This window comes from Entelurus aequoreus, linkage group LG02, assembly GCF_033978785.1.
Source record: "Entelurus aequoreus isolate RoL-2023_Sb linkage group LG02, RoL_Eaeq_v1.1, whole genome shotgun sequence".
NCBI classification, from domain to species: Eukaryota; Metazoa; Chordata; class Actinopteri; order Syngnathiformes; family Syngnathidae; genus Entelurus; species Entelurus aequoreus.
Genome location: NC_084732.1, coordinates 79,008,911 through 79,035,965, shown reverse-complemented (window position 1 = coordinate 79,035,965; position 27,055 = coordinate 79,008,911). Strand labels below are relative to the sequence as shown.

The 27,055-nt window shown below is 42.9% G+C and overlaps 1 protein-coding gene across 2 annotated transcripts in view; it reads right to left on the bottom strand.

Moving 5' to 3' along the window:
* Window positions 1-27,055, bottom strand: part of kcnq1.1 (potassium voltage-gated channel, KQT-like subfamily, member 1.1) — a 111,159-nt gene that overhangs the window by 19,892 nt on the left and 64,212 nt on the right. The gene's annotated exons all lie outside the window — the stretch shown is intronic.

The following is a 27,055-nucleotide window of genomic DNA, read 5'->3' as shown; positions in this document are numbered from 1 at the left end:
CCCGTACCCCCATCCCCCTTGCTGCCGTCTCAGCCTTGTTGGGATATTGTGGCCATTCACCAACCATCCTTTGCTCCAGCCATCTGGGCCATCTAGGGTTGCACGGCACTCATCGGTAAACAAAACTGTTTAAAAATTAGTCTTCATGTATTCCTGAGCCCACTGCAACCGTTTGTTGTTCAGGGGTGGCCAAATATTAGCTTTAAGCACACTTGCAAACTTCTTGAGCATCCTACACCTTAGTAATAGCTCTTTGCTGCTTTGCAATGACCTTTTAGCAGCTTCTCTCCTAATCCAATGAAGTTGTCTGGCAGAGACTTTTTTTAATTTTGCCTTTAACTGCACAAACTCGCCTGTGCTCTAAATTAGCAACGCATTTCTTTACAGTTCGATGATCACGCATACGTTTTTTGGAAATATCCAATCATACCCTGAGCAAGGTAGTGTACTATCTTACGCTTTCCAGCAGCAGAGGGATCGTTTTTATTACCCATAACGCTTGAAACCTGTGTTCTGCTTAATAATGTGGAACATCACTTTTAATCAGTTTCCCTTTGATTGGGCTCACCTGGGAGACTATTTATCATAGGTGTCTGAGATTGATGTCAATGATCTCCAGAGCCTTGAGACACAATACCATCCATGAGTGTATTGGAAAAACAAAACAATCTATGTTTTTGTCTCTTAAATCTAATTTGCATAATCATTTGGAACACAGTGTAGCTAAATAGAAATTAATCCAGCATTTATTAACGTTAAGTTTAATATAATAAGGCTAAGCTTAGAGGTAATAGATGTGTTTTCACATAGTTATGCTGATTATCATTTCAAAAATTGTTTCCCTAAAGAAAATTATCGTCAAGCCAGTAAAGTGCAAAAATTAAATGTAAGCATAAATTAACTTTAAAAAAAAAAAATACAATAAAAAATTGGCTGTTGCACTGCAAAAACGGGAATCTAAGTAAGATTAAATATCTCAAATAAGGGTGATATTTGCTTATTTTCTGTCTGATAAGATAATTTTTCTCAGTTCTCACTAAGCAGATTTTATGTTAGAGTGTTTTACTTGTTTTAAGGGTTTTGGTCCTAAATGATCTCAGTAAGATATTACAGCTTGTTGCTGAGATTTTATGGCCTATATTGAGTAAAACATGCTTGAAACTAGAATAGCAACTGTTGCAAAGCTGTGTCATCAACACTCACAAGTATAAAACTACTTTTTTAAACTAATAATTTCTTATTTCAAGCATAAAAAAAAAATCATGACTTTGACACAATTGTGTCTCATAATTAAAACAGATGAAAGCCAAATGGACTTTGCGGTTTTATTTTCAATGAAACAATAGAAAATACGTACTCATATAGTAGTACAGTTGTTATTAGTGAGACTATACTTATTTTAAGGTATTTTTGGGTTCATTGAGGTTAGCTAATTTTACTTGTTTTGGAAATCTTTGACAAGCCAAATTTTCTTGTTCTGTTGGCAGATAATTTTATCTTAGTTCAAATAAAATACCCCTAATTTTTGTATTTTTTTCCCTTGTTTTTGAACACTGACTTTTTGCAGTATGGAATTTAGCTGTTTGATGACATCTTCACGAAAAAGACTTAAAGGGGAACACAATTGTTATGATGAACTATTGCTACCCGTCAGGGTTCATTACACAAACAGCAAAACAACAACAAAAGAGAAAAAATAATTATGTGGAGGAGCAATGTGTATGTAATATTTATATTTGACTTTGGCTTGAACTGGCGTTGCTATCAGCCAGTCGCTGCAGTGGAATGTAGAAATAGGCTTATATCATGAATGCTGGCATTGTGAAATAAAATAGAACGCCATTATCCACCACAAAAGGGTGAAAGGATGGACAAGACACAGTTTTCCTTCCACTTGAACAAGGTTGAAGAATGAAAAAAAATCCTTATCTTGATCAGGGTAAGTGTATAAATCCTAATCCAACACCGAGGATTTTTAGTTTTAACAATACTTTTATCATTTTCCTTTGAGCAAGGGGAGGCTTACTAGACTTACACCAGCGATGAAATACATCTACCCACTAGACACTCGATATCTTAGAGCTTTTGAACATATCAAATCGTACATATTCCATACAAAAGCTGATACATAGCGCAGCCAGATTGTGAAAAAGACAGAGCTTCTGGTAGGCACAGATAACTCAAGGAGACTGGAAGAAAGAAATTGAAGGAGCACTTCGTAGTGTGGATGTTCCCATCAGTGTCCTATGCTGCCGATTGTGATCTGTCATGAGTGAGATCCTTTAGTTTTTGCCCTCACTTCTCCCGTGTCTCGGGAATTTTTTGTAATCAACAAAAACAACATTTCGAGAAAACAAATATATCGACCTTATCACTCTAATACCCTTGGTATCCACAATACCAATTTATGGATGGATCCACACTCTTACATGTTGTGTACTGACTGTGACAAAGCTGGCACACCAACAGTTGTTATTATATTATCAGAGGTGCCAAACTCATTTTAGCGCAGGCGCCGCATGGAGGAAAATCTATGCCCACGTGGGCCGGACGGGTAAAATAACTTAAAAACAAAGACATCTTCAGATTGTTTTCTTTGTTAGACTAGAACAAGCACATTCTGAAAATGTAAGATGTCGCAAATAATCCTCTTGACAAAACACTTCAATTTAGTTGAAAATTCTGAGGGAAAAAATGGTGCAGTTTCACAAACACCAAGAAGAACACAATGAATTTAAACTGAACTTGCATCTGCAAAGCAAATAAACTTTAAGTCAAGGCTGAGAATGTCCGATAATGGCTTTTTGTCGATATCCGATATTGTCCAACTCTTTAATTACCGATACCGATATCAACCGATACCGATATATACAGTCGTGGAATTAACACATTATTATGCCTAATTTGGACAACCAGGTATGGTGAAGATAAGGTCCTTTTTAAAAATAATAATAAAATAAAATAAGATAAATAAATTAAAAACAATTTCTTGAATAAAAAAGAAAGTAAAACAATATAAAAACAGTTACATATAAACTAGTAATTAATGAAAATGAGTAAAATTAACTGTTAAAGGTTAGTACTATTAGTGGACCAGCAGCACGCACAATCATGTGTGCTTACGGACTGTATCCCTTGCAGACTGTATTGATATATATTGATATGTAATGTAGGAACCAGGATATTAATAACAGAAAGAAACAACCCTTTCGTGTTAATGGGTGTGAATGGGGGAGGGAGGATTTTTGGGTTGGTGCACTAATTGTAAGTGTATCTTGTGTTTTTTATGTTGATTTAATAAAAAACAAAAAACAACAACAACGATACTGATAATAAAAAAAACGATACCGATAATTTCCGATTTCCTGCCAATATTATCGGACATCTCTAGTCACAGCCCATCTAGGATTGAACAAAAACTAAATAAATCATACCGTATTTTCTGGACCATAGGGCGCACCGAATTATAAGGCACACTGCCGATGAATGGTCTATTTTCGATCTTTTTTCATATAATAGGCACACCGAATTATAGGGCGCATTAAAGGAGTCAAATTATTATTATTTTTTTCTAAATGGAAAACACTTCCTTGTGGTCTACATAACATGTAATGGTGGTTATTTGGTCAAAATGTTGCATAGATTATGTTTTACAGATCATCTTCAAGCCGCTTTCTGACAGTCGCTTGAGGATGCGCCGTTTTGTGGGCGGTTTTATATACGTGGCTCACCTTCGGCAGCGTCTTCTCCCCGTCATCTTTGTTGTAGCGGTGTAGCGTGCAAGGACGGGAGTGGAAGAAGTGTCAAAAGATGGAGCTAACTGTTTCAATGACATTCAGACTTTACTTAAATCAATAACGGGGCAGCATCTTCTCATCCGGAAACAACAACAAGGCCAGAAATGTGTCCCGTGAAAAACCGTCCGACCGGAACTCTAATAACTAAACTTCCTTGGGTGTATAATTTAAGCTCACTACACCGGTATGTTTTAGCGCTTTCAAAGCGAGTTTACTGACAGATATAAGTAAAAACTTTAAACTACTTTATATTAGAAATGGCAACAGCGGAGGATGAATGTCCCATAACAAGAAGACAGAGAAAAAGAAGAAGCTTATCGACTCCGTTGTCGGCACAGACTACAAAGGCGGACTCACGCAATTTTTCAAGATTTATGCAGATCCCAAATACAGATCAGCAGGTACCAGAAGGTAAGAAAAGTTGCTTTGACTGCCATCATATTGCAGTCTACACGTATCTCTTATGTTAGACTGCCCTCTACTGGTCACACTTATCATTACACCATGTACCAAATAAAATTGCTTTGAGGTCGGTAAACAAAACCATAATTATTCAGTACATTAGGCGCACTGTCGAGTTTTGAGGGGAAAAAAAAGATTTTAAGTGCGCCTTATAGTCCGGAAAATACGGTAAATAAAAACTCTTCTATGCATCAACTACCTCATTTGTCATTTCCACTGTTCACTTTCTTTAAATTTGCACAAGCCCCACTTTACCATGTACATCTTGCTTGGTATACATGTATACTTGGTATACTATTTGCTTGCCTAACAGAATTGCTATTGCAACATACAGTGGACACATTTAGAACAGCAGTTTCTTTCATTTAAAAATGCAGCTCAATTTTACACTTAGCAAACTCATCTCACGGGCCAGATTGAACCTGTTCGCGGGGCCCGCATGTTTGACATCTCTGCTCTAGAGTACTCTAGACTTAAAAATCGAATTGTTTATTTCGTGTTGATAACTGCTCACTGTTTCATCTAGTTATTTCTTAGTGGTTAGCTTAACTAATAGCATGCCTGCTCCAGTTTACTCTCAATGTGTAACATGTTTTTGAGTTGAGTTGAGTTTGTGTTTATTTGGAACACGCATGCATACAACATGATACATCACAATTTCCAGTTTCTCTATTCAACATGTTCAAAAATGAGTAGGAAGAAGCAGAGCTTATTTAATCCTACCCCTTTTCCTTTACATAACAGTTGCTAAAACTTGTTCACTTCCTGTGTGGTAATCTGTAAATGTCCTTGCCTATTTCTATTGTCTGCACCATGTTCACTCTCTCTCTCATCCACAGTATGGAGTGCAGCTGACGCAAGGCAGCAGCACACACCTGAGCTTGATTAGCAGCAGCCTATTTTAACTGGCTGCTGACGGCCGGTGAGCGCCGGAACTTTTGCCATTGCTACCAAACGGTTGGTCGTTCAAGAGGACTCACTAAGTCGCGAACCTTTCACCTCAGGTTGGCCCGTACAATCCTAGCCTTGTCTAGCGTTTTATTTTGGTACCTTGTTTTATCACTTCTCTCATGAAGTATATTTTTCCTAGCCTTGTCTAGCGCTTTTAGTTTTGTGTTTTTTCTCTCAGTAGTTTGTTACATGGTGTGTTGTGTTCTCCACCATCGCCATTGTTTTTTGCTACCTTGTGCTTCCGCCAAATAAAGTGGAAGAACAATTGTAAACCCAAACTCGTCTCTGCATCCTTGGGAACCATATCACCACATCCTAACAGAAAGTTCCGGCCAAAACGATGGAACCCGCAGAGACAGACTCCTTGAAGAGAGCATTGCAAGGCCAGGTTCAAAGGATCAACCAGCAGGGGGACCAGCTTGACCACCTGAGCCGAGGTCTACAGGGGATGTCGGAGCGCCAAGACGCCATGTTGGAGCGAATCAACATGCTGTTAGCCACCGTCGTACCCACCTCGACCACCGTGCCAGACCAGGCATCCACCCAGCCTACACAACCCGCTAGTACTAGCAATATACGGCTTTCCCGACCCGAACGTTTTTCCGGGGAAAAGGAAGACGTAAGACAATTCCTGACGCAGTGTGAACTCCATTTTGAGCTAAACGCGTCCGCTTTCACCTCTGAGCGGGCTAAAGTAGCGTTTGTGATCTCTCACCTGTCTGGCCGCGCTGGCACCTGGGCGACTGCCGAATGGAACCGTCAGACCACCTCCAGCTCCACATACGCGAACTTTTCCAAGTCCTTGAAGCAAATATTCCAACGACGACTCCCAGGTAGAGAGGCAGCTAGATCCCTTTTCCGGCTGCAACAGGGTTCACGACGGGTCGCGGATTACGCGATCGAGTTCCGCACCATGGCGGCCGACTGTGACTGGGGTCCCTCGGCGTTGTTGGACGCCTTCTTCCTGGGTCTCGCGGACGAAATTCGTCATATGATGATCCCGCTGTCACTCCCGACGAACCTGGATGATCTAATTGAGCTGGCGGTGCAAATCGACTTCCGCCTACTAGAGGAGAGGAGGGATCGACGGGGAAGACAAGCCCCACCTAGCAGCCAATCAGCGCCTGCTAGACCCGCCATCTGCAAGACGGAGCAACTCGTCCTCGAAGACACCTCTCCTTCATGGCAGATAGACGAGCCAATGCAACTGGGAGGCCGTCGACTGACCACCGCCGAGAGGGAACGCCGTTTTCGCCTCCAACTCTGCCTATACTGTGGAGGCGCTGATCACCTCATCTCCCGCTGCAAGGAACTACCGCGCCCCGCCGCACGGCCACGAGCGCGCCCTCACTCGCCAGAGGACACGTCCACCAGAGGTCGCCGTTCTCCTTCGTTGGCCGCAGGCAGAATGCAGCTAAAAGGTACTCTTTCTTGGCCTAACCAACAAATAGACATTTGCGCTCTCATTGACTCGGGAGCAGATGATAACTTTTTGGATTTTGAGTTCATGAGACTCCATAAGATTCCTGTTGTGAAACTGTATGTACCCAAGAGGGTGTATTCTCTAGATGGGCGCCTATTAGCCAGCATAACCCACCAGACACTCCCACTCAACCTGCGCTTGTCTGGAAATCATTGTGAGAAAATAATTTTTTTGATTGTGCCATCACGGTCCGCGCCCATCATTCTTGGGTTAACCTGGTTACAGAAGCATAACCCGAGCATAGACTGGCCTCGTTCGGCCATTATTAATTGGAGTGTTACCTGCCACCTACATTGTCTCCGTTCCGCAGCGGGATCTCACACACCGCCACCTACCACCGTTGTAGAGAACATAGACTTGACAAACGTGCCCACAAACTACCATGACTTAAGAGCGGTGTTTAGCAAAGATAGAGCACTCTCACTTCCCCCCCACCGACCCTACGATTGCGGTATCGATTTGCTAGCCGGAGCGGCTTTACCATCGACCCGTTTGTACAAGGTATCGAACACCGAACTCAAAGCACTAGAGGAATACATAAACACTTCAATAGCTGCGGGCCTCATTCGCCCCTCGACCGCACCAGTAGCCGCCGGATTTTTTTTTGTCGAAAAGAAGGACAAGTCCCTACGGCCTTGTATAGACTACCGCGCTCTTAATCTGATTACTGTCAAGAATAAGTATCCTCTTCCTCTCCTTGATTCTGCATTTACTCCCTTACAGTCCGCAAGGTTTTTTACTAAACTCGATCTACGTAACGCGTACCATCTAGTTCGCATCCGAGAGGGGGATGAATGGAAGACCGCATTCAACACTCCTCTCGGACATTTTGAGTATCTTGTCATGCCGTTTGGACTTACAAATGCACCTGGCGTTTTTCAGGGCTTCATTAATGATATTTTTCGGGACATGACAGGGCGGTTTCTCTTCGTTTACCTGGACGACATATTAATTTATTCTTCGACATTTGACGAACATGTGCAGCAGGTTCGGTTAGTCCTTCAACGTTTGCTCGAAAATAAACTGTTCGTCAAGGCAGAAAAATGCGAGTTTCACTCATCTTCCATACCCTTCTTAGGATTTATCATTGAGGAGGGTAGACTCAGACCGGACCCTGCTAAGGTCAAAGCAGTAGTAGACTGGCCCACTCCGGTGTCCAAGAAGCACCTCCAGAGATTCTTGGGCTTCTCTAATTTTTATCGGCGATTTATTCGCAATTTTAGTCGCGTCGCTGAGCCACTTACGAGGCTAACTTCTACTAAGGTTCCGTTTGAATGGACACCCGATGCTAATTCCGCGTTCCTAAGGCTAAAGAGATTGTTTACTTCGGCGCCTGTGCTTTGTTACCCTGACCGTTCTCTCCAATTTTTTGTTGAAGTGGACGCTTCTGATTCAGGTGTAGGGGCCGTACTCTCCCAGCAATCTACCAGCGACCAGAAGTTGCACCCCTGTGCTTTCTTCTCTCGTCGCCTATCCCCTGCCGAGAAGAATTATGACATTGGCAACAGGGAGCTTCTGGCGGTCATCTTGGCCCTTCAGGAGTGGAGACACTGGCTGGAAGGGGCGGAGCTACCATTCATCGTCTACACGGACCACAAGAACCTGTCCTACTTAAGGACCGCACAGAGACTGAACCCTCGCCAGGCCAGGTGGGCACTATTTCTGACCCGTTTTAACTTTATCATCACTTTCCGACCTGGTTCTCAGAATGGGAAGCCCGATGCCCTGTCCCGTGTCTACTCTTCGTCCTTGGAAGATTCCTCACCTGAACCTATTGTTCCCCATACCCACTTCATTGGGGGACTCCAGTGGGACATCGAGCGGCAGGTCTTGGAGGCCCTGAAGTCAGACACATCTCCGCGGGGCTGCCCACCAGGTCGGCTGTTTGTGGTTCCTCGGCTCCGTTCCAGCGTTCTGGATTGGGCACATGGGTCGAAGATCGCTTGCCATCCAGGCATTCGTCGCACCAGTTTTATCCTCTCCCAGCGTTTTTGGTGGCCATCCATTCTGGCAGATACGAAGGCGTTTGTGGCAGCATGTCGGGTCTGCTCCCGGAACAAGGCATCCCACCAGGCCCCAGCAGGACTGCTACACCCATTACCCATCCCCTCCCGCCCGTGGTCACACATAGCTGTGGATTTTGTCACAGGACTGCCCCCCTCTGAGGGAAGCGACACCATTTTGACCATTGTGGACCGGTTCTCGAAGATGGCCCATTTCGTAGCCCTCCCCAAGCTGCCGTCTGCTCTTGAAACAGCCCAATTATTAGTGCTCCACGCTTTCCGGCTGCACGGCATCCCCACTGATGTTGTATCCGACAGAGGGCCACAGTTCTCCTCGGCCGTCTGGAGAGCATTCTGCAAGTCTCTGGGGGCCTCCCCTAGCCTATCCTCCGGCTACCACCCTCAGAGCAATGGACAGACCGAGCGGACCAACCAAGACCTGGAGGCGGCCATCCGGTGCACTTGTCATCAGCAACCCGCAACCTGGTCTGAAAATCTCCCATGGATAGAATACGCTCACAACTCTCTCATTAGCTCCGCCACCGGTCTGTCTCCATTTCACGTCGCCTATGGTTTCCAACCCCCAGTTTTTCCTTCTACCCAACCCAATGCCGACGTACCATCCGTAACGGCACACCTGCGTCGGGCTCACCAGGCTTGGCGCAACACCAGGGCTGCGTTAAAAAGAACATCGGCCAGGAACCAGGTCTTAGCCAACCGACATCGCACACCAGCCCCACACTACCAGTTGGGACAGAAGGTCTGGTTATCGTCTCGGGACCTACCATTGGCCACCGAATCTAGGAAACTGGCTCCCAGGTTCATTGGACCATTCCCCATTGCCAAGATCATCAATCGTGTTGCAGTCAAGCTCCATCTCCCTAGATCTCTCAAGTGCCATCCTGTTTTTCACGTGTCCCGCATCAAGCCTGTCTCATCCAGCCCACTCAGTCCTCCGGAGGTACCGCCTCCTCCACCCAGGCTGGTTGATGGTCACCCAGCATTTACTGTAAACACCATCTTGGATGTGAGAAGAAGGGGAAGGGGTTTTCAATACCTGGTGGACTGGGAGGGGTACGGCCCAGAGGAACGGTCATGGATTTCTAGATCGCTTATAATTGACAAGGACTTGATCAAGGACTTTTACGTTCGATTCCCAGACAAGCCAGGTAGGCCGCCAGGAGGCGTCCGTTGAGGGGGGGGTACTGTGGTAATCTGTAAATGTCCTTGCCTATTTCTATTGTCTGCACCATGTTCACTCTCTCTCTCATCCACAGTATGGAGTGCAGCTGACGCAAGGCAGCAGCACACACCTGAGCTTGATTAGCAGCAGCCTATTTTAACTGGCTGCTGACGGCCGGTGAGCGCCGGAACTTTTGCCATTGCTACCAAACGGTTGGTCGTTCAAGAGGACTCACTAAGTCGCGAACCTTTCACCTCAGGTTGGCCCGTACAATCCTAGCCTTGTCTAGCGTTTTATTTTGGTACCTTGTTTTATCACTTCTCTCATGAAGTATATTTTTCCTAGCCTTGTCTAGCGCTTTTAGTTTTGTGTTTTTTCTCTCAGTAGTTTGTTACATGGTGTGTTGTGTTCTCCACCATCGCCATTGTTTTTTGCTACCTTGTGCTTCCGCCAAATAAAGTGGAAGAACAATTGTAAACCCAAACTCGTCTCTGCATCCTTGGGAACCATATCACCACATCCTAACATCCTGTTCTCAATTTATTCACAATATACTCCATATGTAATAACATAAAACATTATTAAAAAATAATTAGTGACGTAAGCTGTATTTCATATGGTGAGATAAATAAGATTATCTAGAAAATGAATGGATGAATAAAATAAATTCAGAATGTTTATCATGGTTCTTCTTCTGTGTACTGTGTAAACACTCTAAAGGCCTACTGAAATGAAATGTTCTTATTTAAACGGGGATAGCAGGTCCATTCTATGTGTCATACTTGATCATTTCGCGATATTGCCATATTTTTGCTGAAAGGATTTAGTTGAGAACATGGACGATAAAGTTCGCAACTTTTGGTCGCTGATAAAAAAGCCTTGCCTGTACCGGAAGTAGCGTGACGTCACAGGTTGTGGAGCGCCTCACATCTGCACATTGTTTACAATCATTCCCACCAGCAGCGAGAGCGATTCGGACCGAGAAAGCGACGATTACCCCATTAATTTGAGCGAGGATGAAAGATTTGTGGATGAGGAAAGTGAGAGTAAAGGATTAGAGGGCAGTGGAAGCGATTCAGATAGAGAAGATGCTGTGAGAGGCGGGTGGGACCTGATATTCAGCTGGGAATGACTAAAACAGTAAATAAACACAAGACATATATATACTCTATTAGCCACAACACAACCAGGCTTATATTTAATATGCCACATAACAAACACCTCCCCCCTCCCGTCCATATAACCCACCAATACAACTCAAACACCCGCATAACACACTCAATCCCACAGTCCAAAGTACCGTTCACCTCCGTAAAGTTCATACAGCACATATATTTCCCCAAAGTTACGTACGTGACATGCACATAGTGGCACGCACGTACGGGCAAGCGATCAAATGTTTGGAAGCCAAAGCTGTACTCATGGTAGCGCGTCTGCTATCCAACTCAAAGTCCTCCTGGTTGTGTTGCTGTAGCCAGCCGCTAATACACCGATCCCACCTACAGCTTTCTTCTTTGCTGTCTTCATTGTTCCTTAAACAAATTGCAAAAGATTCACCAACACAGATGTCCAGAATACTGTGGAATTTTGCGATGAAAACAGACGACTTAATAGCTGGCCACAATGATGTCCCAATACTTCCGCACAATCCGTGACGTCACGCGCAAACGTCATCATACCGAGACGTTTTCAGCAGAATATTTCGCGGAAAATTTAAAATTGCACTTTACTAATCTAACCCGGCCGTATTGGCATGTGTTGCAATGTTAAGATTTCATCATTGATGTATAAACTATCAGACTGCGTGGTCGGTAGTAGTGGGTTTCAGTAGGCCTTTAAATTTGAAGAGTTTCTTGTAGTGGATTATATTAATACATTGTTTGATTTCTTTGCTTAATACATTCCATAATTGAATTCCGTATACTGATATACTGAAGGTCTTAAGTGTTGTATGTGCGTAAAAATGTTTTAAACTACATTTTTCTCTAAAATTATATTTCTCCCGTTTAACCTCGTCCTTCAGTGATAATGGTATTTAAGATACTAATAAATGCAGTTTATGTGCCTTAATGGAGGTGATTATTATTAAGTTAAAGAAGTGGCTTCACACTAGTGATGGTTCTTTGAAGTGAACGACGGGAGCCGACTCGCGATGGAGAGAGCCCACTCTTGATCGAGAGCGATTTCTTTTTTGATAATTGCCTTTTAAAGCCGCATTGTTCAAAATGTGTGGCTATGGCAGCGTCTGTGTGACTACACAGTCCAGAAGGGGAGAGAGGAATGGTTACATACACTAGCATGCAACACACACACACACACACACACACACACACACACACACACACACACACACACACACACACACACACACACACACACACACACACACACACACACACACACACACACACACACACACACACACACACACACACACACACACACACACACACACACACACACACAGCAGCGTACACCAACAGGAGGGAGCGAGACAAGAGCGAGAAAAGCGCAAGAGGATTTTAGCATTTTCCCAAAGATGAGTGACAGGAGGAAAAGGAGTGAGACTTGGACACATTTTAAAGTGTTAGAGTACGGAGAGGCAGAGTGTACACTTTGTAAAATATACATTTCCACAAACAACCTGCACAGGCGTATGCGAATGAATCATCAAACAGTGCAAATAATGGAGTTGGAAAAAAAGACCAGCAACTCCTGCAGCTGTTGCTGCTCCTATGTCTGTAGCACCGGCCAGTATATCACCACCACAGACACCAGAACTCTATGAGACAGTTTAATGCAAAAGGCTTGTGTATGACCCCAGCAAAACAGGACTCAATTGATGAGAAACGTTTACAAATCAAAATGTTTTTTTTCTTATTTCAAATGAATTTATGTATATGTTATGTGAAGTTTATTAATAAAGCCACATACAGTCGCGATCAAAAATTTACATACACTTGTAAAGAACATAATCTCATGGCTGTCTTGAGTTTCCAATAATCTTTACAACTCTTATTTTTTGTGATAGAGCGATTGGAGCACATACTTGTTGGTCACAAAAAACATTCATGAAGTTTGGTTCTTTTATGAATTTATTATGGGTCTACTGAAAATGTGACCAAATCTGCTGGGTCAAAAGTATACATACAGCAATGTTAATATTTGGTTACATATCCCTTGGCAAGTTTCACTGCAATAAGGCGCTTTTGGTAGCCACCCACATCACATCGCATGGACAAAGATAAGACATTCTAGAGGAAAGTTCTGTGGTCAGATGAAACAAAAATGTAGCTGTTTGGCCACAATACCCAGCAATATGTTTGGAGGAGAAAAGGTGAGGCCTTTAATCCCAGGAACACCAAGCCTACCGTCAAGCATGGTGGTGGTAGTATTATGCTCTGGGCCTGTTTTGCTGCCAATGGAACCGGTGCTTTAAATGGGACAATGAAAAAGGAGGTTTACCTCCAAATTGTTCAGGACAACCTAAAATCATCAGCCCAGTGTTTGGGTCTTGGGCGCAGTTGGGTGTTCCAACAGGACGATGACCCCAAACACACGTCAAAAGTGGTAAAGGAATGGATAAATCAGGTTGGAATTAAGGTTTTAGCATGGCCTTCCCAAAGTTTTGACTTAAACGTGTGGACAATGCTGAAGAAACAAGTCCATGTCAGAAAACCAACACATTTAGCTGAACTGCACCAATTTTGTCAAGAGGAGTGGTCAAAAATGTAACCAGAAGCTTGCCAGAAGCTTGTGGATGGCTACCAAAAGCGCCTTATTCCAGTGAAACTTGCCAAGGGACATGTAACCAAATATTAACATTGCTGTATGTATACTTTTGACCCAGCAGATTTGGTCACATTTTCAGTAGACCCATAATAAATTCATAAAAGAACCAAACTTCATGAATGTTTTTTTGTGACCAACAAGTATGTGCTCCAATCACTGTATCACAAAAAAATAAGAGTTGTAGAAATGATTGGAAACTCAAGACAGCCATGACATTATGTTCTTTACAAGTGTATGTAAACGTTTGATCGCGACTGTAAATAGTATAGATATGTTATATTTTATGATTTTATTTACATAATTTGGTAATAGAATTTTCTGCTGTGGCTCCAAAACTTTGGAACAATATCCCTCTTGCTATTCGGACGGTTCCCTCTTTAATGGGTTTTACATCACGTCTTTTAAAACATATTTTTACTCTTTGGCTTTTAAACCAGCACGAGAGTTGTGTGATTTTAGTGTATTTTATTTTCTCTGATGTATTTATTATTTTTATAGTTAAATGTTTTGGTAACACTTTAGTATGGGGAACATATTCACCATTAATTAGTTTCTTATTAAAGTAACAAAGACTTAATTTACAGTTATTTGGACACTAGGGGAACATGTAACATTAATTAATAAGTACTTAATAATGACTAATTAAGAGCCAATATGTTACTTATTTGCATGTTAATAAGCAACTAATTAATGGTGAATATGTGTTCCCCATACTAACGCGTTACCAATGTTTTATATTACTGACTCTCCTAGTATGTACTGTATGTCTTAACTTCTGTGCAGCACTTTGTGAAACTTCTATTGTTTTTGGAAATGTGCTATATAAATAAAGTGGATTGGATTGGATTGAATAAATTAATTTAAGTAACAAAAAAATCTGAGGAACCACTTGGGACCTTTTTAAGGAGCCGAACCAAAAGAGACGGAATTCCAAACACTACTTCACACTGTGTATGGAGACACACAATTAGCTGCTGGCCGCTCGGAAGCCGGGTTACTAAAAAATAATACAGTATGGATAGTCCATTGTGAACGTCATAAAAAGGCAAAAATCGACAAATTCGATCAAGTACGTTTTCATTAAAAATGACCAATACAGATTGCTGGACGATCGATCGGCACATCCCTACTTTGTAGAGCACCTAATCTCACCAAACACCGATATTCTGTGTGTGGTGGGAATGTCCATATTGTCTAGCAAAATTGATTGAAAAGGCAATTCACAGAGTCTGCAGGTATTTGCAGGTTTTAGGATACCGCATTTTAGATTATTAATCAATTTTAAGACACTGCTTTTTACATAAACATGGATAAGTTGAGGGGAAACAGATGAACAAATTGTTACATACACTACTTACAAAAAGTCAGGGATATTTGACTTTCAGGAGAAATTTACAGATGCACAATAAAATGCACTATAACCTTTACAGGTGAGTTAAATTTCACCTTCTCTGAAACTGTGTCCAACTTTTTTGGACAACTTGTTTTGCAACACCGAGCTGAACAACGTCATGTGCTGGAGTAATAAGAATTGGTATGTAAACATCCTGTTCATCATGGTGTTTACATTTTGACAACATGAGACCAAGACATCAGCAGTACCTCACCATTGCGAGGTGTCAAACAAGCTGTGCTCAGAGGGAAGTGGCCACTGAGGTTAGAGCAGGGGTGTCCAAACTACGACCTGCGGGCCAAGAGCGGCCCGCCGGCGTCCTCAATCTGGCCCTGCAGGGTGATTTATATCAAACTTAACCTCTAAAGGCCTTAGTGGCCACATGTGTGGACAGCACCTTTTAGCTCTTATTTCCAAAATTGTGTAGAGTTCTGCAACCTTGCTCTGCTGCACAATCGGCTGCCTGATATGTGGTCTCTATCAAATATCGTGCCAGTGCCCAAATCCGGAGACCTCTCGAAGCCAGACAACTACCGAGGCATCAGCCTGACCTGTATCACGGCGAAAGTCTACAACCGCATGATCCTAAACAGGGTATGCAATCGACCCTCACCTGAGAGTAAATCAGAACGGCTTTCGAGAAGGACGAACAACTACAGCCCAGATCTTGGCACTTAGGAGATTGATTGAGGAGGTGAGGAAGGACAACCTGACTGCAGTCCTATGCTTCATAGACTTCAAAAAGGCATTTGACTCGATACATCGAAGCACGATGGTGAAGATCTTGAAGGCATACAGTATTCCTCCGAACCTACTCCGAGCAATAGAGTCCATGTACGCAGGAACAAGGGCCAGGGTGGTGACCCCAGATGGCAACAGCGAGGAGTTTGACATCCTGGCAGGAGTTATACAAGGGGATACACTAGCCCCCTTCCTTTTCATCATAGTCCTTAATCATGCGCTCAGGAAGGCAATAAATGGGCGAGAGCAGGAACTTGGCTTCACGCTGACACCAAGGAAGTCGAGTCGACAACCGGGCAGTGGTCCTGACAGACCTTGACTATGCGGATGACATCAGTCTGCTCTCCAACAACGTGGAACAAGCACAAGAACTCCTACACAGGGTAGAGCTAGAGTGCGGCAAGGTTGGCCTTAGGCTAAATGCCAAGAAAACTGAGGTCATGACCTACAATGTTCCACCAGAACATCAACCTCTGATAACAGCAGGAGGCACTGTGCTGAAAGAAGTTGAGGACTTCAAATACCTGGGCGGATGGGTCAACTCAACTGAGCGGGATTTAAAAGTGAGGAAGGCACTTGCATGGAGGGCCCTGAACGGCATGACCAATGTATGGAACTCCAACCTCCCCCGCCAAATCAAACTCAGCTTCTTCTACGCGACAGTTGAGTCCGTTCTCCTCTATGGCAGCGAATGCTGGACCCTGAAGCCAACCCTTGGGAGGTCTCTGGATGGTTGCTACACCAGGATGCTGCGTGCAGTGCATAACATCAACAAGAGTGCGCACGTAACCAACAGAGTCCTCTACAGGGGAATACCAAGGGTGAGCGAGAAGATTGCTGTAAGGAGAATGAGACTAGCAGGGCACTGCCAAAGGCATCAGGAGCTGCCAGCCAGCAAATTGGTACTGTGGGAACCAACACATGGGCATCGGTCAAGAGGACGTCCCACACTAACATACGTGGACATACTCAAGAAGGATGCAGGAGCTCAGAGTACCAAGGAACTGGCCAAATGTATGGAGAATCGGGATGACTGGAAGCAACGATGGAAGGCTCGTCTGAGGACGACCTAGAGAGAGAGTGTACACTACTGAATTGGGGTCTTATGCCGACATATGGATCCATATGTCGGCATAAGACCCCCCAATAAGTGTCGACACTTATACTGCTATCTGGTGGTGTCAGAAGAGTATAACATACAATGGAATTTGGAAAAAAAAGTGTAAAAATAAAAATGTGCATGTCACTACACATGAAGTCAATCAATCAATCAATCAATCAATCAATCAATCAATCAATCAATCAATCAATCAATCAATCAATCAATGTTTATTTATATAGCCCTAAATCACAAGTGTCTCAAAGGGCTGCACAAGCCACAACTACATCCTCGGTACAAAGCCCACATAAGGGCAAGGAAAACTCACCCCAGTGGGACGTCGATGTGAATGACTATGAGAAACCTTGGAGAGGACCGTACTTAGTCCATAAGTACACATTTGTGTACTTATGGACTAAGTACATCATATTAAAAGATGATTTTTAGTTTTTATTCTAATTAGGGTCCACTAAGCCCAAATAGCAAAGAGGAATAAAAAACAGCATGTAAACAAACAGCTTGGGCCTTAAGAGGTTAAACATCTGATTGGTGTCATATCTACAAGATAGGAACTATTTTGTTTCCATTGGTGACTTTGTATCAGAACCAACCAACGAAACGTGTGGAGTCCCCCAAGGTTCAATCTTGGGGCCGACTTTATTTAACATCTATATGCTCCCACTAGGACAAATCATGCAAAATAATAACATTGACCATCATTGCTATGCCGATGACACCCAAATCTATGTAGCGCTATCACCAAATGACTATCGCCCCATAGATCTTCTGTGCCAGTGCATTGAGCAAGTCAAACACTGGATGTGCCAAAATTTCCTACAACTAAATGAAGATAAAACTGGGATAATTGTTTTTGGTGCTAAAAAAGAAAGGTTTAAAGTCGTCCAACACCTTCAATCACTGTCCCTGAAAACCTCAAATAAAGCCAGAAATCTTGGGTTTTTTTTAGATTCTATTTTACATTTCGACAGTCACATCAAATCAGTAACAAAATCAGCCTACTATCACCTCAAAAATGTAAAAAGACTTAGAGGGCTCGTGTCAGCTCAAGACTTTGAAAAACTTCTACATGCCTTTATTACCAGTAGGCTAGACTATTGTAATGGTCTCCTTGCAGGTCTTCCCAAAAAAACTGTCAGGCAGCTACAGCTTGTTCAGAACGCTGCTGCTAGAGTTCTAACAAAGACCAGAAAATGTGAGCACATTACACCAATTCTTAAATCCTTACATTGGCTCCCTGTACATCAGAGAATTGATTTCAAAATCCTCCTGCTCACATATAAATCACTACATGGTCTAGGGCCGAAGTATATTACTGATATGCTCCCACTATATAAGCCCTCTAGATCACTAAGATCTTCTGAGACCAGTCTATTAGCGGTTCCCAGAGTAAACTCAAATCAAGGGAGAGCATCATTCAGTCACTATGCAACAAATAGCTGGAATATCAATCAATCAATGTTTATTTATATAGCCCTAAATCACAAGTGTCTCAAAGGGCTGGAATAAACTTCCTGAAGATGTCAGACTTTCCCCAACTCTGACCACTTTTAAAACTAGACTGAAGACTTTTATGTTCACCTTAGCTTTCAGCTAAATCTTTTAATCTTTTAACTTTTAACGTCTGCACTGTTTTTATTTTTATTGTCTGCATTTTAATTTTGCTTTTATTTTCTTTCATTTCACTTTGTTGTCTGTGAAGCACTTTGAGTCTGCCTTGTGTATGAAAAGCGCTATACAAATAAAGTTGCCTTGCCTTGCCTTGCCTTGCCTTGCCTTGCCTTGCCTTGCCTATTTGTCGCCATCATGTAATTAATGTAATTGAATGTGGCGCACAGCCACGGCATTTTTATTACTGCCATACTTTGAAAATAAGGGCTTTTTTTTTTTTTTTTTTTTACATGTAAACGAATTAAAGTAATATAATATATTGTAGCCCCCAGAAGCAATCACACAATGTCCGACGCTATTTTCAACTTTTATTACCAATCGTATGATAACAAACAGAGGCACAATTCCTACAGGTTTTACCTTCCATGAAAACACTTTTGTCTCCGTGAGTCTTCGCTTCCCCCGACACATAACAGCACTTCCTCCTATAATAATTATTAATTATATATAAATTGTATTATCAAAATATGTATGTTAGTTTGGACACCCCTGGCTTAGAGTGTCACAGAGTATCAACAGCTGGTGGCAACAGAGATGAACAGAGACAGGAAGAGTCATAGAAATGATGAACTAGTATTAATTGAAATATGGCTCACACACTTGTTGTACATTTTGAGATTCAGTTCTTCGTTACAAAATAAAGTTTTGCAAAATGTAATGAAATATTGAACAGTTGCTCACAATTTTAAAGAGGGTAACATCAAGTTCACATGTGAAGGTTATAGTGTATTTTATAGATAATCTTGAAATTCCGTCCAATAGCCAAATAACTCTGGGGCTGCAACTCAGGGGGGGAGCTTCAGAGGAGGCTGGGAGAACGTTGCACCCCCTGTCCCGGCCCCTAGCAGGGTCCTACCGGGAACGGGGATGTGGCCCAGCTCTTGGCTGGCCTCTCCCACAAATTGGGACCGGAGGAGCTCAGGACATGCAAACAGTTTTATTGCAACCACCACTAATAAAAGAGCTGGATGTATGTGAACTTATAGGTTGCCCCAGTCAGGACGAGTCAAGGTTGCTAAAAACTTTACAAGACTGACTTTAGTGATTTAGAAGGTGTAAAAAAACGTTGTGCTGTATAACTGGGTTTTTTTTCCGCTCCCACATTTCACTTTGCGACATGCACATTTACAAGTGGATCGACCATATTGTCTCCAAGTGTATTTTGGGTAAAATTGACATCAACCGTCCACCAACGTCATTCGTCACTTGTCAACAGAGTACTGCTGGGTGAGCATTTTTACTACAAAGTTGCCAGTTCATATAAACATAAAAGTGAAGGAAAGGAAAAAATAAACTAAGTGTAGCGGTTGTGTACTCTCTCGACTGCGTTGAGTTTTTCCTAAACCCATGTCACCGGCATGAGAGGCGAGCGGCCTGACCACTGAGCTAAAATCCCCAGTCTCGCCACCTGATAGCACAGGGTTTAAAGGGCCCGGTCATTTGTTCCGCCACTGCTGCAACTAACTACTATTTTGATAGTCGACAAGTCATCAACTATCTTAACGATCGATTAGTCGACTAATTGTATTATAAAGCGTACAACCATAGGTTGATTGGCAACACTAAATTGGCCCTAGTGTGTGAATGTGAGTGTGAATGTTGTCTGTCTATCTGTGTTGGCCCTGCGTTGAGGTGGCGACGTGTCCAGGGTGTATCCAGCCTCCCGCCCGAATGCAGCTGAGATAGGCTCCAGCGAGACCCCGCGACCCCAAAAGGGACAAGCGGTAGAAAATGGATGGATGGACAACCATTCACTGGTTTCAATTTAGCCATCAGTTTTTAAATTCTGCTTGAGATCTGCTAACGATGAATACTTTATTTAGAAATATGTCAGGGGTCCCCAAACTCCGGCCCCCCAAGAGTCCAAAATCTGGCCCGCGGGAAGTCCCAAGTAAAAAAACAAAAACATTTTTTAATTTTTTTAAAAACTGTCCTTTCTAATAAATTTTCTACCGCTTGTTACTCTCGGTGTCTCTTAGCCGCTCAGGCAAATCATAATGTCTAAAAATGCATTTTCCCATCGATTATGTGACTTCATCGTGCTCTATATACATACATATATATATATATATATATATACACAACCCGGCCCCCAGCCAAATTTTTTTAACCCAATGCGGCCCCCGAGTCAAAAAGTTTGGGGACCTCTGATTTTTGCTGTAATTGTGCTTCTCATTAGGTTGTTACAACAATATTAACTCTATTGGACTTTTGGCCATTTCAAAGAAAGGGCAGGCAAAGTAACAATTAAAAAGTAGATTAAATAATTAAATAAAAAAAGTAATAAAATAATATATATGTAAACAAAGGACAGTCAAAATAGTAGCAATAAAAACAAACAAAACAACATCAGAGCTATCTGACACTTCAATATTTTTTTTGATGATGATGACTTGTTTAGAAAGATGGAAACAAGTAAAAAGACAAGGTTTAGTTGGCAACATTTGTCTATAAGGATTGTTGAAGACATAATTTGTCTCTCTGTTGTTAGCCAACAAGCGAACATGCTAACTATCTTACCGAGAAGAGTCCGCATCCTCCCGATGTCCGACATGTCTCCGCTTAAAATGCCCACGCATCTCAGATGTACTGCCTTGAAAAGCCGGATCCGCGTTGACGTTTTTAGTGCAAAATATTTCCTTACTTTTCATGTTTTCACCCACGGTGTTCTTGCCAGTCACCACGGCCTTTTTTCTTTTTCTGTTGCTGCTGTTCATCGTTGACTCGCAAATGTTTGCTTCCGTCCATAAAAACCCGAGCTATGACGTCACCAACTCTTAATCGACAAATCAATTCGTCGGCAACAAATTTTACTGTCAAGTTTTGTCGGTTAATCGTTGCACCCCTACCTCTAACTATTTGTAAGTAGGGCGTTAAATTTCGCACAGACGTGCTCTTTCTCAACAACGCCATACCAAGCATTGCGAGACTCATTACAAGACAATTTAGAAAGGAAGTCCCAATGGTCGAAATTGTAGCCCCATTTGTTTCACTTAACTGTAAGCTCTTACATCACAGCTCAGTTACTTTACAGTTATTTCCTCTGATTAGTCTTTCATTGTCCATATGGTTTAATCGGGAAGCAAAAGTGCCACTTCCCTATGAGGGAATTACTGTCTCTGTTTGTCTGCGAGTTGCCTCGCCCTCTTCTTGGGCTATGTCTACACTAAGCCGGATAACCCCTTAAACGAATAATTATTTAGCCTAAGCCTCGATTCAGCCACACTAAATCACCGTTTAAAGGCCTACTGAAATGAATTTTTTTTATTTAAACGGGGACAGCAGATCCATTCTATGTGTCATACTTGATCATTTCGGGATATTGCCATATTTTTGCTGAAAGGATTTAGTAGAGAACATCGACGATAAAGTTGCAACTTTTGGTCGCTGATAAAAAAAGCGTTGCCTGTACCGGAAGTAGCGTGACGTCACCAGAGGAAGGACTCCTCAAAATTTCCCATTGTTTTCAATGCAGCTAGAGCGATTCGGACCGAGAAAGCGACGATTACCCCATTAATTTGAGCGAGGATGAAAGATTCGTGGATGAGGAACGTTAGAGTGAAGGACTAGAATGCAGTGCAAGACATATCTCTTTTCGCTCTGACCGTAACTTAGGTACAAGCTGGCTCATTGGATTCAACACTCTCTCCTTTTTCTATTGTGGATCACGGATTTGTATTTTAAACCACCTCGGATACTATATCCTCTTGAAAATGAGAGTCGAGAACGCGAAATGGACATTCACAGTGACTTTTATCTCCACGACAATACATCGGCGAAGCTCTTTAGCTACTGAGCTAACGTGATAGCATCGGGCTCAAATGCAGATAGAAACAAAATAAATAAATCCCTGACTGGAAGGATAGACAGAAGATCAACAATACTATTAAACCATGTACATGTAACTACACGGTTAATAATTCCCAGCCTGGCAAAGCTTAACAATGCTGTTGCTAACGACGCCATTGAAGCTAACTTAACAACGAGACCTCACAGAGCTATGATAAAAACCTTAGCGCTCCACCTACGCCAGCCCTCATCTGCTCATCAACACCCGTGCTCACCTGCGTTCCAGCGATCGACGGAAGGACGAAGGACTTCACCCGATCATCCGTGTGGTTGGCGGCGAGCGTCGGCTAGCGCGTCTGCTATCCAAGTAAGTCCTCCTGGTTGTGTTGCTACAGCCAGCCGCTAATACACCGATCCCACCTACAACTTTCTTCTTTGCAGTCTTCATTGTTCATTAAAGAAATTGCAAAACATTCACCAACACAAATGTTCAGAATACTGTGGAATTTTGAAATGAAAACAGAGCTTTTTTGTATTGTATTCAATGGGGTACCAATACTTCCGTATCAATCGTTGACGTCACGCGCATACGTCATCATATCTAGACGTTTTCAACCGGAAGAGTGGCGGGAAATTTAAAATTGCACTTTATAAGTTAACCCGGCCGTATTGGCATGTGTTGCAATGTTAAGATTTCATCATTGATATATAAACTATCAGACTGCATGGTCGGTAGTAGTGGGTTTCAGTAGGCCTTTAAGGTTCCCCTCCTCGGACAATTTTTTACACGGGTAAGTGCGCCGTCTATTTCTATCTCCGGCTCTTAGCTTTGTATGGACTCATTGATCGTTATCGAGTTCGGAGAGGAAGTGACGCCATAAAGACCGCGTTCCACACAGGAAGTGACATCAGAAAGAACGCGCTACACTCAGCTTAATAACAACCCGTTCGGTAACTCGGCGGCAACCACTAGAAAGATGGCGGCGAGTCATCTAGACATGCCCGTGTTTCTACTTCTTGTACATGTACAGGCGCTTTTGGAAATCACACATCAATACCTTAAGAGAAGGAAACGAGCGATTGCCGCTATTTCGGATACAACACATCTCAGACAGCAACATAGCAATGTTGAGCGACGGTTTTGGATAAGCCCTGGAAGAACGGCAGCCTGGTGGGATATGTTTGTCAACGGGTGCGTTGTGTGAGAGGAACGGCAAGAGAACTTTCGAATGTCCAGGTCAGCTGTGATTCTATTTAGTGAAAAACTCTGTCCATTTGTCGAAGGGGAGACGACAATGCAGGCTCCCGTGGACAAGAGAAGACTACAAAAAATAGCGAATGCATTTGGATTGGCGAAGCAGACTGTCAGTTATTGTCCGCGATGTATGTCGAGCGATTACTCAATGTCTAGTTTTGTACTCCATAACTATTGTGAAGCCATGAAGTGGTTGCGGCCGTCCAGTACGACCGCCGGTGTCCTGTTGTTGGTTGTTGTAGAATGTTTTTTATCACCTTGTTTACTTTCAAACGACCATTAAAAATATGATTAATGTATGATGGCTCAGGTGTGATTCACTACAATAGTCTAACAGCTGCTGATGGTGAGGCAAGCAAGGTTTACTGTTAAACTGTTACTTGTGTCCTGGGCATGACGTTAAAGTGCATCCGGCAGTGGAGGCTCCTCTATGGGGTCTTGGGGCACTAGGAGGTTAACCCCTTTACTACTGTTACCCTAGGTGGCCCTTGGCAAAGGCCTAGTACCTGACTGTCCCCTAGCCAGGGATACGGTGAAGACCTCAACGGCGGAGCAAGCGGAAGACGGTAGATTTAAGAACTACCACAACGGCTGCGATGGCGGAAGAAGGCTGCAGCAGAAAAGGGTCCCCAGTCGTCTTGGACTCCATGCCACTGGACCCTGCCCCGATTCTGTCAAGGATCGTGTGGTGACTGTCTGTGCACCAGTCTCCCCACGTTAAACAAAGTCACGCACAGGCATCCTCCATAAAGGGATACACCCCTACCAGGAGGATCGTCATACTTGTTTGAGTGACCGCCGATGATGACTGTTAAAAGAAATGTGGCAATAGTCTACATTGAAACACAGGGTAAGGATACACTTCCAGGTCAGAGGTGACTATGACGCGCGCATTTTTTCGCGCATGCGAACAGAGTGGAGGGGGTCTTTGGCATTGTTGTGTGTGGACACGGGTAAGGTTAGGTGGGATTTACCCTGGATAACCTTATCCGGCTTAGTGTAGAAGGGGCCTTGTAGTGGGTGAAAAACAATGGTCAGTCACTCTTTGAAATGGTCATTGATTGGCTTTCATCGTGTTTGGGCTCGTTCAGCAGAAGCGGATTGGCTCCTATTGTAGCCGTGCGGGGAAAAAGGAGGAGCGATGAGTAGTACTACTGCAAGCGAGTAATTATGATCACTTTGAGAGCCAGAATGGACAATTAAAGCAGAGAAACGGTTGGAATATATTTGCTCAGCCTAACCAAAACCATTGTTATTTACAATTTGGCTTCCTCTGCAATGGCCTCTGCAAGGCCATGCTGTAAACACCCCAGCAAGACCAATTCAGCGAAAATCCCTTGCCACTTTGACTCGAGCAGAGCGACCCCCTAGGCTTATAGACATAACATGCACCCATGAACGACGACACAGCCACGCACACGTACCCCCACCTCCTAACCTACACCTTCGCCGCTTCTACCCCCTGCGGTGATGGCTTACAGAGCAGCGCTCTGATGGCTGCAGATAAGAATCAAATCATTACATTTTGAGATAACTTCTACAACGTTACCTTACGTTTACATTGAAAGCTTCAACTTCTCTGTGTGTGTATATGCTAGGGGCCCCGCCACAGAGGCAAAGACAGTGGCTGACTGAAAAGAGTCCTTACCCCATTTCTTTCATTCTTCTATAAATACAGTCGTGGTCAAAAGTTTCCATACACTTGTAAAGAACATAATGTCATGACTGTCTTGACATTACATGGACAAAGATAAGACCTTCTAGAGGAAAGTTCTGTGGTCAGATGAAACAAAAATTTAGCTGTTTGGCCACAATACCCAGTAATATGTTTGTAGGAGAAAAGGTGAGGCTTTTAATCCCAGGAACCCCATCCTACCGTCAAGCCTGGTGGTGGTAGTATTATGCTCTGCGTCTGTTTTGCTGCCAATGGAACTGGTGCTTTACAGAGATTAAAAGGGACAATGAAAAAGGAGGATTACCTCCAAATTATTCAGGAAAACCTAAAATCATCAGCCCGGAGGTTGGGTCTTGTGCGCAGTTCGGTGTTCCAACAGGACAATGACCCCAAACCCATGTCAAAAGTGGTAAAGGAATGGCTAAATCAGGCTAAAATGAAGGTTTTAGAATGGCCTTCCCAAAGTCCTGACTTAAACGTGTGGACAATGCTGAAGAAACAAGTCCATGTCAGAAAACCAACAAATTTAGCTGAATTGCACCAATTTTGTCAAAAGTTGTGGTCAAAAATTCAACCAGAAGCTTGCCAGAAGCTTGTGGATGGCTACCAAAAGCGCCTTATTCCAGTGAAACTTGCCAAGGGACATTTAACCAAATATTAACATTGCTGTATGTATACTTTTGACCATACTTGCCAACCTTGAGACCACCGATTCCGGGAGGTGGGGTGGGGCATGGTCGGGGGTGGGGCGGGGGGCGTGGTTAAGAGGGGAGGAGTATATTTACAGCTAGAATTCACCAACTCGAGTATTTCATATATATATATATATATATATATATATATATATATATATATATATATATATATATATATATATATATATATATGAAATACTTGACTTTCAGTGACTTCTAGCTATATATATATACATATATATTTATTTTATTATACATATAAATAAAAGAAATACTTGAATTTCAGTGTTGCGGAGGCTATCCAGTAGATGGCAGTATTGTCCTGTTTAAGAGTGTCACAACATTGCTGTTTACGGCAGACGAACTGCTTTACGGTAGACGAAAACGTGACTGCTGTTGATGTGTGTTGTTACCGCGCTGGGAGGACGTTAATGAAACTGCCTAACAATAAACCCACATAAGAAACCAAGAACTCGCCCTCGATCATTCTACAGTTATAACGTGATTGGGCAGGCACGCTGTTTATATCGTGGGAAAGCAGACGTGAAAACAGACTGTCACCGCTGTCCCCACTCAGGTCCGCATTGACCTGGAGGGGGCGTGGCCTCCAGCTACAGCTGAATTCCGGGAGTTTATCGGGAGAAAATTTATTCCGCGAGGTTATCGGGAGAGGCGCTAAATTCCGGGAGTCTCCCGGTAAAACCGGGAGGGTTTGCAAGTATGCTTTTGACCCAGCAGATTTGTTCACATTTTCAGTACAACCTTAATAAATTCATAAAAGAACCAAATTTCATGAATGTTTTTTGTGACAAACAAGTATGTGCTCCAATCACTCTATCACAAAAAAAATAGGAGTTGTAGAAATTATTGGAAACTCAAGACAGCCATGACATTATGTCCTTCACAAGTGTATGTAAACTTTTGACCACTTTTGAGCTTTTCAAGATTCTAATGTTTTATTTCCTTGATTTTGTACTCAGACCACAACATTAACTTCTCAGTATGAAGCTGTGCAGTTCTACACCACCGCAAACCACAGTGTACTTAG